The sequence below is a fragment of the Ictidomys tridecemlineatus genome, unplaced genomic scaffold (assembly GCF_052094955.1).
Source record: "Ictidomys tridecemlineatus isolate mIctTri1 unplaced genomic scaffold, mIctTri1.hap1 Scaffold_316, whole genome shotgun sequence".
In the NCBI taxonomy this organism is placed as follows: Eukaryota; Metazoa; Chordata; class Mammalia; order Rodentia; family Sciuridae; genus Ictidomys; species Ictidomys tridecemlineatus.
In genome coordinates, this window is record NW_027522385.1 from 164,479 (window position 1) to 178,317 (window position 13,839).

At 42.1% G+C, this 13,839-nt stretch overlaps 2 pseudogenes; one reads left to right on the forward strand and one right to left on the reverse strand.

The window, feature by feature from the left end:
• Positions 1-2,011: 2,011 nt before the first annotated feature.
• LOC144373222 (olfactory receptor 6E1-like) lies at positions 2,012-3,771 on the reverse strand (annotated as a pseudogene).
• Positions 3,772-3,870: 99 nt separating this feature from the next.
• LOC144373223 (vomeronasal type-1 receptor 97-like) lies at positions 3,871-13,839 on the forward strand (annotated as a pseudogene).

A 13,839-nucleotide genomic window follows, 5' to 3' on the forward strand; every position in this document is an offset into this window, starting at 1 on the left:
AGCATAAGTAGGAAGAGAAAACGGAGTAAACGTGACACTAGGGTGTTGAAGAATGAGGGGAGAAGAAGGGGGAAGAGAAGAGGAAAGAGGAGTAGGATAGGGAGAAGAAGAGGAGGAGATGGAGGAGGAGGAAGAAAAGATGGAAAAGAAAGAGGGATGAGGAGAAGGAAAAGTAGAGAAAGGAAAAGGAGGAGGAGATGGAGGAGGAGGAGAGATTATGATGTTGATGAGGAGGAAGAGAGGAATGCATGAGAAGAAGGAGATGGAGAAGATGTAGAATGAGGAAGAGTTGGAAGAGGAGAAGAGGAGATGCAAGAGGAGAAGAGGGAGGGGTAGGAGGAGGAGGAGAGGGAGCAGAAAAAGTAGATAAAGGAGAAGTAGGAGAAGGAGGAGGAGGAGTAGCAGGAGGAGGAGGAGATGCAGGAGGAGGAGAAGATGCCGAAGAAAGAGAAATATGAGATGGAGGATAAGGAGAAGAGGGAGGAGGAGGAGGAGGTTAGGAGGAGAATGAGTAGAAGATTGAGGAGAAGGTGAAGAAGAAGGAGGATATGGAGGAGGAGGAGAGAGAGATTAGGAAAAGAAGGAGAAGAAGCCGGAGAAGAAGGAGGAGGAGGAGAAGGAGGAGAGATGATGATGTTGAAGAGGAGAAGAAGGAGGACAAGGAGAACGAGGAGGAAGAGATGAAAAAAAAGGAGGTGGAAAAGGAGAAGTAAAAGGAAAAGGAGAAGGAGAAGGAGAGTGAGGAGAAGGAGAAGGAGAGGTAGGAAGAAAATGAAAGGGAGGAGGTGGAGGAGAAGGGGAGGAGGAGGGATGATGATGAGGAGGAGAAGGAGAAGGTGGAGGAAGAAGAGACGGAGGAGGAGAGAGAGGAGAAGAGAAGAAGATAAAGGACAAAAAAAGAGGAGATGGAGGAAAAAGAGAAGAAGTAGTGGGAGAAAGAGAGAAGGAAGAGGACGAAGAGGAGAAGGAGGAAGAGGAGGAGGAGGAAGAGGAGATGGAGTAGAGATGATAATGTTGAATATGATGAGGAGAAGAAGAGAAGGAGGAATTGGAGGAGATAGGGAGGAGAAGGAGGAGGAGATAGACAAGGAGGAGGAGGAAGAGGAGAAGAAAGAGAAGAAGGATCAGAAAATGAGGAGGTGGAGGAAGAGGAGAGAGATGATGAGGAGGAGAAGATGGAGGAGGAGAAGGTTGAAGAGGAGGATAACAAGGAAAAAGAAGAGGAGAAGTAGAAGCAGGAGGAGGAGGATAAGAAGGAGCAGGAGGAGATGGAGGAGTAGGAAGAGGTGAGATATTTGGAGGAGGAGGTGAATGAGCAGCAGGAGGAGGAGATGATGTAGGAGGAGGAGGAGGAGGAGAATGAGTACCAGGAGATGGAGGAGGTGAAGGAAGAGAAAAGAGATGATAATAATAAGGAGATGGAGGAGGAGAAGTTGAGAAGGAGGATAACAAGGAAAAGGAAGAGGAGAAGTAGAAGCAGGAGGAGTAGGAGAAGAAGGAGCAGGAGGAGGCAGAGGAGGAGAAAGAGGTGAGATATTCGGAGGAGGAAGTGAAGGAGCAGCAGGAGGAGAAGATGATGTAGGAGGGGAGGAGGAGGAGGAGATGGAGGAGGAGAAGGGGGAGATGGAGAAGGAGGAGGAGGAGAAAGGAGGAGGAGGAGAGATGAATATGATGATGAGGAGAAGAATGAGGAGAGGGCAGAGGGGGAGGAGAAAGAGGAGGAGGAGGAGGAGGTAGAGAAGGAAGAAAAGAAGATGGAGGAGGAGAAGGAGAACAAGGCATATTAGCATGGCATGTTTGTTACAGTCAATGAAGCATTACTAAATTTTGTCCATGAGTCACTCAGATTTCCTGAGTTCCACTGGTGTAGAATTCTGCTTAAAGACCACCACCTCCATGAAGGTAGCATGTCCCCTTTGGCTCTTCATCATGACAGTGCCTAGACTTCCTCATCTTTGATGACCTTGATAGCTTTTAGGAGCACTGGTAAGTTATGCTATAGGATCTCCCTCTACTGGAATTTGTCTAAAGTTTTTCTAATTATCATCCTGGGATCACTGGTTTCTGGTAGAAGATGACAAAAATTAAAGAGAAATTTGTATCACACCATGGTGTCAACATGACCTGTCACTATTGACCTTGACCTTGATCAGCTGGACAAAAAAGGGTTTGTAAATCTTCTCCACTTTAAAGTTACCAGCATCAAATTTTTTTTTGGGGGGGTACTGAAGATTAAACTCAGTGCATTCAACCACTGAGCCCCATTCCCAGGCCTATTTTGCTTAGCACCTCACTTTTGCTTGTAATATCCAAGCCTCATCCTTCCAAGTCAGTGAGATTACAGGAGAGCACCAGCAGGTGTTTTTTGTTTCTTTCTTTCTTTCTTTCTTTCTTTTTTTCTTTTCTTTCTTTATTTTTATAATTTTATTTATCTATTTATTTCTTTTTTGTGCTTAGTGATTTGAACCTTCATGCCAGGAGAGCTCTAAATCACATTCCCAGCCCCCCAGCAGATATTTGAACTAATATTTTTTTTCTTCACTCTAGTAAAATGGTCTTCATGTTCATTGAAAAATAAAATAAAATGAAACCAAAAGAAATAGAGCTTCTTCTTTTCTTCTTCCTCCTCCTCCTCCTCCTCCTCTTCCTCCTTTTTTTTTTGAGACAATGTCTTGCTGAATTGCTTATGGCCTTACTAAGTTACTGAGTCTGGCCTCAACTTTGCTATCCTCCAGCCTCAGTCTCCCCACCCACTGGGATAACAGGTGTGTGCCACTGTGCCGTGCTTAGTAGCAGAGCATTGGAAAGCTTTCCCTCTGAATATCTGAGAAGAAAGCACTCTCCCCCTGAGAAGCACATCCCTGCTGGCTTTCTGGACCAGATCATTTCTGAAGCAGTATATGAAGGGATTCAGCAGGCGTGACACTAGGGTGTTGAAGAAAGCCACTCTTTTGTTGAGGGACAGGTGCCCAGTTTGAATGGGCTTCAGGTACATAATTATGAAGCTCCCATAGCTGAGCGAAACCACCAGCGTGTGGGAGGAGCAGGTAGAGAAGACCTTGCTGCGACCCCCAGATACGGGCAGGTGCAGAACAGTGTGAATGATGCAGCAGTATGACAAAACCATCACAAGCACAGAGCTGACCAGGGTGCATATAGCCACCAGGAAGCTGACCAGCTGCAGAATCCTGGTGTCATCACACACCAGCTCCAGCAAGGGGATGCTGTCATAAAAGAAGTGGTTGAGGATGCGGGGACAGCAGAAGTGCAGGAAGAACATTCAGGCACACAGCACCCCAAGGACCAAGACGCTGGTGACCCAACAGGCGAGAACCAGCCAGCTGCACACCCGGGGCTTCATGAGAGTGGGATACTGCAGCAGGAGGCAGATGGCCAGGTACCGGTCACCAGACATAACAGCCTGTAGCAAGGACTCCACTGTGCCCAAGATGAAGTAGAGCCCTGTTTGCATAAAGCACCTGGCACAGGCAATGGTCCTGTGACCAGAGAGGAGGTGTGCCAGCATCTGTGGGGTGACCCTGGACGTGAACCCCACCTCCAGCAGGGAGAAATGGCGCAGGAAATAGTACATAGGAGTGTGCAGGTGGCGGTCTGCCAAGGTCAGGGTGATAATGAGCAGGTTTCCCAGGAGTGTTAGCATGTAATGATTAGGAGCACCGTGAAAAAAAGGAGCTGGAGACCTCGCACATCTATGACCCCTAAAAGCTCCAAATCAAGCACAGCAGTGAGGATGGGTTCATGAGGTGCCATTGCCCAGGCACCAGGCTGGGAGTGGCTGCTCTCCTAGCCTGGTCCCTGTCCTTGCTCCTGGCCTATCTTTAGTCTCTTGGTCAATGTGACTTTTTGGAAATGCAGAGACAGTCAGTGCCTATCCTGCTGCTCTGTGGAGACGAGACAAGTGACATTTATTACATTGCTGGTCATGGTGTGGACACCACAGGAAAGCTGGCTTATGTAGCCCACAATGACATCACTTCAGGTAGTAATACTTACATTCATCATGAGACTTAGCACCTGCTTCCTCCAAGAAGACTGCTCTCTGATGAGTAAAAAGTGGGTGTGGTGCACACCTTTCGTGCCAGGGACTCAGGAGGCTGAGGCAGGAGGTTCACCAGTTCAAAGTCAGCCTCAGCAAAAGCAAGGCAGTAAGCAACTCAGTGAGACCCTGTTTCTAAATAAAATACATAATAGGGTTGGGGATGGGGTTCAGTCGTTGAGTGCTCCTGAATTCAATCCACAGCAACCCCCTGCAAAAAGCAAAAAACAACAACAACCACAAAAATAAGAGAGATATAATGTGGGATACAAACAGGAGACACATATATATACTTGAGCACTGTGTAGTAGTAACATAAAAAAAAAAACCAGGAAAGCCAGGGTCTAGAGCAAACTGCTGTCATCCCAGGAACTTGGGAGGCTGAGGCAGGAGGATCACAAGTTTAAGGCCAGTCTCAGCAACTTAGCGAGAACCTGTCTCATAATAAAAATAAATTCATAAATAAAGAAATAAAAATATTCAGAGGTGTAGCTCTGAAGGGCCTGGCTGCCTGCTTCCCGGTCTTGTGGCTGAATATGTACCTGGGATGGCTCCTGGTGATCAGCCAGAAGGAGGTGCTGTGGCCAGTGAAGGAAGAGGCGGACCACCTCCAGGATAGGTCCAGGACTCTCCCGCCCTCGTGGACAGCTTGTGCTTCCCTTACAGACTCTGGGGTGGGTGTACAAGTGAACTCACTCCACCCTAAGACCTTTATCTTGATTGGCTCCGGTGCAGTATATAAGCTGTGTGTACTTCCTGAATGAATGAGATCCTGCTTCAACTCATCTCCCTGGCGCATCTGATTGTCCTCCAGCGAGGGAGGGCTGGGTTCAGGCCACCAGTCGACCTTTACCTTTCTTGGCTTGTCTTGGTCGGGGCGTTCTTTCCCACTTCTCCCGCCAGTCAGGAGGAGATAGGGGACTAAAAACCCCAACATCTAGTGCCCGAACAGGGACACCGAACCCGGACACCAAACCCAGACGCCAAGGAAGTATCGGCGATCCAAGCCAAGGGAGTTTCAAGGTAAGGGTATCCCTGGAAAAGATGGGGCAATCTTATACTAAGTACAACGACCCTGACTGGGAAGCCATTGTTAAGGAGCCTCTTGGGTCACAGCGAGTCAGTCCTCTCACTGCCCAGGAGGAGAAAGATTTAAAAGCTTCCTCTGACAATGGCCTCCTAGATCTTTTTGATCCCTGGCCTTGTCCTCTGGGTTCCACACCAAGTTCTCCTGTCCCAGAACACATGATAGAGAGATGGGATGGGGAGTGGCCTCCGCCATAATATCACCTCTCCCGCCATGGAAATTCTCCACCCTCTGGTGGAAACCTGGAAAAGCCGGGGAAGCTGCCATCTTGTATGGCTTTCCTGGTAAATGCTTATCCTGTGGGCCATAGACCAGCCTTATGAGAGGCCCAAGACTTGAAAGAACTCAAAAAGGCTGTCTCAAAGTATGGACCTAATTCATTCTGGGCCAAAACCCTCCTATCCTATGGGACACAATGAAAGCAGTTTTAAGAGGAAAATTCATCACCTGGAGGTCATTCCTCAAAAAAAGAAAAAAAAAAAAAAACAACAAATAAATGAACTCACACTTCATCTCAACACCCTAGAAAAGGAAAAGCAAAAAAACAGCAAATGTAGTAGAACACAAGAATTAATTAAAATCAGAGCAGAAAGCAAAGAAATTGAAACAAAAAAAATTGAAAAAATTGATACAACTAAAAGATGGTTCTTCAAAAAAATAAATAAGATCAACAGACCCTTAGCCATGCTAAAGAAGAGAAGAAGAGAAAGAATTCAAATTACTAACATACTGTATGAAAAAGGCAATATCACAACGGACACTACAGAAATACAGAACATAATTAGAAAGTATTTTGAAAAGCTATATTCTAATAAAATAGAATATAGTGAAGATATCAATAAACTTCTTAAGTCATATGATCTGCCCAGACAGAGTCAGGAGGATACACGCAATTAAATAGTCCAATTGCAAAGGAGGAAATAGAAGAAGCTATCAAAAGACTACCAACTAAAAAAAGCCCAGGAACGGATGGGTATACAGCCGAGTTTTACAAAACCGTCAAAGAAGAATTAATACCAATATTTTGAAGCTATTTCAAGAAATAGAAAAAGAAGGAGCTCTTCCAAATTCATTCTATGAGGCCAACATCACCCTGATACTGAAACCAGACAAAGACATTTCAAAGAAAGAAAACTACAGACCAATATCTCTAATAAACTTAGATGCAAAAATCCTCAACAAAATCCTGGTGAACCAGATAAAAAGGCATTTCAAAAAAATTGTGCATCATGATCAAGTAGGATTCATCCCCATGATGCAAGGCTGGTTCAATAAATGGAAATCAATTAATGTTATTCACCACATCAATAGACTTAAAGATAAGAACCACATGATCATCTCGATAGATGCAGAAAAAGCATTCAACAAAGTACAGCATCCCTTTATGTTCAAAACACTAGAAAACAGGAACGTACCTCAACATTGTAAAAGCTATCTATGCTAAGCCTCAGGCTAGCATCATCCTGACTGGAGAAAAACAGAAGGCATTCCTTCTAAAATTTGGAACAAGACAGGGATGCCCTTTCTCACCACCTCTATTGAATTTAGTTCTTGAAATACTAGCCAGAGCAATTAGACTGACAAAAGAAATTAAAGGCATAAAAATAGGAAAAGAAGAACTTAAATTATCACTATTTGTGGATAATAAGATCCTATATCTAACAGACGCAAAAGGGTGTAGAAAGAAACAACTAGAGCTTATAAATTAATTCATCGAAGTGGCAGGATATAAAATCAACACGCATAAATCAAAGGCATTCCTGTATATCAGCAACAAATCTTCTGAAATGCAAATGAGGAAAACCACTCCATTCACAATATCCTCAAAAAAAAAAAATACATGGGAGTCAACCTAACAAAAGAGGTGAAAGATTTATACAATGAAAACTACAGAACCCTAAAGAGAGAAATAGAAGAAGATCTTAGAAGATGAAAAATATACCCTGTTCATAGATAGGCAGAACTAACATCATCAAGATGGCGATATTACCAAAAGTTCTCAAAAGTTTAATGCAATGCCAATCAAAATTCATATGGCATTTCTTGTAGAAATAGATAAAGAAATCATGAAATTCATATGGAAAAATAAAAGACCCAGAATAGCAAAAGAATCTCTAAGCAGGAAGTGTGAATCAGGTGGTATAGCGATACCAGATTTCGAACTATACTCCAGAGCAATAGTAACAAAAACAGCATGGTACTGGTACGAAAACAGGCGGGTGGACCAATGGTACAGAATAGAGGACACAGAGACTAATCCACAAAGTTAAAACTATCTTATATTTGATAAAGGGGCTAAAAGCTGCAATGGAGGAAGGATAACATCTTCAACAAATGGTGCTGGGAAAACTGGAAATCCATATGCAACAAAATGAAACTGAATCTCTTTCTCTGGCCAAGCACAAAAGTTAACTCAAAGTGGATCAAGGAGCTTGATATCAAATCAGAGACTCTGCGTCTGCTAGAAGAAAAAGTTGGCTCCAATCTACATATTGTGCGGTCAGGCTCCAAATTCCTTAATAGGACACTCATAGCACAAGAGTTAATAACAAGAATAAACAAATGGGACTTACTTAAACTAAAAAGTTTTTTTTCTCAGCAAGAGAAACAATAAGAGAGGTAAATAGGGAGCCTACACCCTGGGAACAAATTTTTACTCCTCACACTTCAGATAGAGCCCTAATATCCAGAGTATACAAAGAACTCAAAAAACTAAACAATAAGATAACAAATAACCCAATCAACATATGGGCCAAGGACCTGAACAGACACTTCTCAGAGGAGGACATAAAATCAATCAACAAATACATGAAAAAATGCTCATCATCTTTAGCAGTCTGAGAAATGCAAATCAAAACCACCCTAAGATACCATCTCACTCCAGAAAGATTGGCAGACATTATGAAGTCAAACAACAACAAGTGCTGGCGAGGATGTGGGGAAAAGTGTACACTTGTACATTGCTGGTGGGAATGCATATTGGTGTGGCCAATTTGGAAAGCAGTATAGAGATTCCTTGGAAAGCTGGGAATGGAACCACCATTTGACCCAGCTATTGCCCTTCTTGGACTATTCCCTAAAGACCTTAAAAGAGCGTATTATGGGGATACTGCTACAATGATGTTCATAGCAGCATAATTCACAATAGCTAGACTGTGGAATCAACCCAGATGCCCTTCAATAGATGAATGGATAAAAAAAGTGGCATTTATACACAATGGAGTATTACTCTGCATTAAAAAAATGACAAAATCATGGAATTTGCAGGGAAATGGATGGCACTAGAGCAGATTATGCTAAGTGAAGCTAGCCAATTCCTGAAAAAACAAATGCCAAATGTTATCTTTGATATAAAAAGAGCAACTAAGAAGAGAATAGGGAGGAAGAGCATGAGAAGATCACCATTAAACAGCAACAAGAACAAGGAGAGAAAGAGAGAGAGAAGAGAAATTGCATGGAAATGAAAGTAGACCCTCATGGTTATACGAAATTACATTCAAGAGAAAGTGAGGAAAAAGGAAAATAAACAAGGGGTAGAAATGAATTACAGTAGATGGGGTAGAGAGAGAAGATGGGAGGGGAAGGGGAGGGGAGGGGGTATAGTAGAGGATAGGGCAGGCAGCAGAATACAACAGACACTAGTATGGCAATATGTAAATCAGTGGATGTGTAACTTATGTTATTCTGCAATCTGTATATGGAGTAAAAAATTGGAGTTCATAACCTACTTAAATCAAAGTGTGACACATGATATGTCAAGAACTATGTAATGTTTTCAACAACCAACAATGTATTTTTAAAGGGAGGGAAGAACAAACTAATTCAAGTTAAAAGGCAAAAATAAACCCAAATGACTGAAAATGGAAATCATATCTGATTAACTATCATCTTTGAGTTCTGATAGGAATCAGCCAATTTTATGAGACTTTCAAATAAAAACTAACACCAACACCTCTCAAATCATTCCATGCAATAGAAGAGAAGGGAACTTTTTCAAACTCATTCCATAAAGCTGGTATCACCCTGATACCAAAACCAGACAAAGGCACACCAAGAAAAGCAACCTCAGACCAATAACCCTGATGAACTTAGATGCAAAAATTCTTAATAAAATTCTGGCAAAATGACTACAAAATCATTTTAAAAATCTAGAGTCCTATGATCAAGAGGGGTTCATCTAAAAATGCAAGTTTGGTTCAACGTAATAGAAATCAGTAAATGTAATACATCACATCAATAGACTTAGAGACAAGAATCATACTTTCTGAATAGATGCAGAAAAAACTTTGATAAAGCACAGCAAGTATTGATGTTCAAAATTCTAGAAAACCAGGGATATAAGGAACATGTATTGTAAAAGCTATATATGCTAAACCCAATGCCAACATCATTCTAAATAGAAAGATTGAAAACATATTCTCTTGAAATACTGGTACAAGATAAGGATGCCTGTTTCAGCACTTCTTATTCAACATCATCTTGAAACTCTAGCCAGAGCAAGGGACAGAAGAAAGAAATTAAAGGAACATGAAGGGAAAAAGAAGAACTCAAACTATCTTTATTTGCTGATCACATGATTCTATATTTAGAGAAACCAAAAATCTCCACTAGAAAACTTCTAGAACTCACAAATGAATTTAGCAAAGTAGCGGGATGTAAAATCAACACCTATAATTCAATTGCATTCCTATACATCAGTGATGAATTGACTGAAAAAGAAATTAGGAAAACTACCCCATTCACAGTAGCCTCAAAATATATATATATTTGGAAATCAATCAAAAGAGATAAAAGACTTTAACAAGAAAAACATAGAACTCTAAAGAATATAATTGAAGAATACCTAAGGAGATGGAAAGATCTTTCTTGATCTTAGAGAGGCAGAATTAACATTGTCAAAATGGCCATACTACCACAAGTGCTACACAGATTGAATAGAGTTCCTATTAAAATCCCAGTAACATTTTCCATAGAAATAGAAATAATCAGTCATAACATTCATTTGGAAAACACAAGAGGCCCAGCATAGCCAAACCAATCTTTAGCAAGAAAAATGAAGCAGGAAATATCACAATACCAGACCCTTAAGTTATACTACAGAGCTACAGTATCAAAAATGGCATGGTGTATGAGCACCAAGCAGACAGGTAGACCAATGGTAAGAACAGAAGACACAGAGACGAATCCACAGAAATACAGTGACCTCATACTAGACAAAGGCGCTGAAAACACACATTGGAGAAATGATAACCTCTCACAAAAATGGAGTGGGAAAAACTGAAAATCCACATGTAGCTACATGCAATTAAACCCTTGTCACTCAACCTGCACAAAACCTAACTCTAAGTGGATCAAGAACTTAAGCATTAGACCAGAGACCCAGAGACCCCAATCTACCTCATGTTGGCTTAGGAATCAACTTCCTCAATAAAACTCCTAAAGCGCAAAAAGTTCAATCAAGAATAAATAAATGGTATGAAACCAAACTCAAAAGTTTTTACAGCAAAGGAAATGATCAAGAATGTGGGGAAGAGTATTTACAGAATGGGAGAACATATTTGCCACCCACATCTCAGACAGAGCACTAATCTCCAGGATATAACTCAAAAAACTGAACACCACAAAAACAAATAATCCATCAATGGGCAAAGAAAATGAGCAGACACTTCATAGAGAGAGAAATACCAATGGTCAACAAATATAGAAAAAAAATGTTCAATATTTTCTTGAGTTTTTTTTTTCTAGCAATTAGAGAAATGCAAACTAAAACTATACTGGGATTTCATCTCATGCAGGTCAGAATGGCAATTATAAAGAATATGAGTAACAAGAAGTGTTGGTGAGGATGTGGGGGAAAAGTTACACTCATGCATAACTGTGGGACTGCAAAGTGGTGCAACCACTCTGGAAATCACGGTGGAGATTGCTCAGGAAACTAGGAATGGAACCACCACGTGGATTTAAAATCAGCATACTATAGTGATGCAGGCACATCAATGTTAACACCAGCTCAACTCACAATTGCTCACTGTGGAACCAACACAGGTGTCCTTCACCAGATGAATGGGTGAAAAATATGTGCTACATACACACCATGGAATATACCTGAACAAAGAGGAGTGATACACATTGCCAGTCAGTGGATGGAATGGGGGACTGTCATGCTAATGGGAGTTATTCAAACTCCTCAAACTAAAGAACCAATGCTTTCTCTAGTATGTTGATGCTATCTCACAATAAGTGGTGGGTAGGAAAGAATAGAAGTACATTGGATTTGTCAAAGGGGAATGATGAAAATGGAGGGGCAATCTGAATATAGAAGACAGTAGAATGAAATGGACTTTACTTTTCTATGTGCACATAAATAAATGACCCCCACAAAAAATTTGTGAAATTCAAACGATAACTCTTATTTGGTAGTGTTTGATGTCAGTTCTTGGTTTGGTGCCCTGTGTCACAGGCTGACTCATGTACTCTCAAACTTTCTACATTCAAGTCCTAACTCTCAGACCTTGATACTGAGGTAACATTGGAAGGCAGAACCTTTACCAATATAGTTATGGTACATTCACACGAGTTCACATGGCTTTGTCCTAAAAAGGTGTTACTCACGTCCTTATAAGTTTTGGATTCAGACAATGCTCAGAAGGGAGACCAGAAAAGGATACAACCTCAGGTGGCTATCTGCAAGTCAAGAAAAAAGGACACAGGAGGAAGCAAATCTAAGAAACATTCATCATGGATTTCCAACCTTTTCAGCACTCAGTCTGTGGTATTCTGATCTGATAGCTGTAGCAATCCAGTACACACAGTAATGCTAAATTTGTAAAATGGAGGATGGATTTCTCCTTCCCAGGTGGAGGATATTTAGGAAATTCCTCTGTTGTTTTGGTAAATTTTATGTAAATATAAAAGTTTTCCTAAATAACCATTTTATATTAAATACCTGAATGAATCAAGGTTGGGTGGTGCATAACTGTTATTCCAGCAGCTTGGGAGACTGAGGCAGGAGGATCATAAGTTGGAGGCCAGCCTCAGCAACTTAGTGAGGCCCTAGGCAACTCAGTGAGGCCCTGTCTCTAAATAAAAATGCAAAGGGCTGCGACTGGGGCTCAGAGATTAAGCACCCCTGGGTTCCATACTAATGCCCCCCCCCCAAAAAAAACAGAAAACCAACCAACTAACAACTGGAATGAACACCCTGCAGCCAAAATCTCCCCTCCTCACTTTTTTTTTATTTCAAGTTTCTTTTAATGGATCAAGGACCTGGGAATAAAACCAGAGACCCTGCATCTAATAAAAAAGTCGGCCCTAATCTCAAACATGTGGGATGAGGCTCCAACTTAGTTAATGCTATAGTATCCCTTGAAAATGCTGGTAGGATTTCCCCTTCCTCTACTGTTTTCTCTTTGCTTTCCACAGTACAAAGTCTAATCTGGGACAGAAAAGATCCATTCTTTATAGAACATATTAGGGCACATAGAGGATTGCCTGTAGCCCTCAGTTCGGGCAATGATTTAGCAGATAAAACTACACATGACATACATATTTTCTCTACACTAGAAGGAGCTACAAATTTGCTCCTCTGTGGTGATGCTCATTGGGGGACTTTTTTTGGCTCTGCCCACACGACCTAGCCAATTGGCCTCAAAAGCAGGAGGAGTGGGGGAGGTTGAGAGGCTTGTGGGAAGCCGGTGGTGGCAGTTGGGCTCTGAGAGTTTTTCCTGAGGAGCTGTGTGGTGTGGTGTGTGGGTTCTAAAAGTAAAGTTTGTTTCTGTTGACAAGTGGCTCCTGAATTATGCCCAGCCAGACTGCAGCATTGAGGCTTGACAGTTCACATCGTTCACATCTCCTAGCACATTACTGGGCACAGACCTAATCCCACTGACCTGCCCATTGGTCTCCTGGCCCTGATTTACCTGGCAATTCTGCTCATCAATGGCTTCATAGCTTCGGACATTTTTACACCTCAGGGGGAAAGGTGGGATGACCTGACGTGTAAATTGCTCATCTGCCTGTACAGGTTGATGAGGGGCTTTTCCATCTGTGCCACCTGCCTGCTGAGTGCCTCCAAGCCATCACCCTCAGCCCCAGGAGCTCCTGCTTGGCAAGGTTCAAACATAAATCCTCTCTTCACAACCTGTGTTTTTTTCTCTTCCTGTGGGTCATCTACTCATCCTTCAGTAGTCATCTCTTCATCTCATTTGCTACTACCCCCAATTGGACCTCAGACAACTTTATGTACATCAAAGAATCCTGCTCCTTCATTCCCATGACCTTCTTCCTCCGGCACAGCTTGTCCACCCTGCTGACCTTCAGGGAAGTCTTCTTTATAGAAATCATGGCCTTCTCCAATGGATACATGGTGGCTCTCCTGTGCAGGCATAAGAGGCAGTCCCAACATCTCCACAGCAGCAGCCTGTCTCCAGTGTCATCCCCAGAACTGAGGGCCACCCAGACAATCCTGCTGCTCATGAGTTGCTTCATGGTAATGTCCATCTTGGACAGCATAATATCCTATGCAAGAATCACACTGAAAGATGATCCAATATTTTACTGTATCCAGATCCTCGTGACCCATAGCTATGCTTCGTTTAGCCCTTTGGTGTTTATTTGTACTGAAAAACGTATAATTGTTATTTTCAGATACATGTGGGAGAAGACTGTAAACATTTCAGAAGGCAGTGGTGAATAA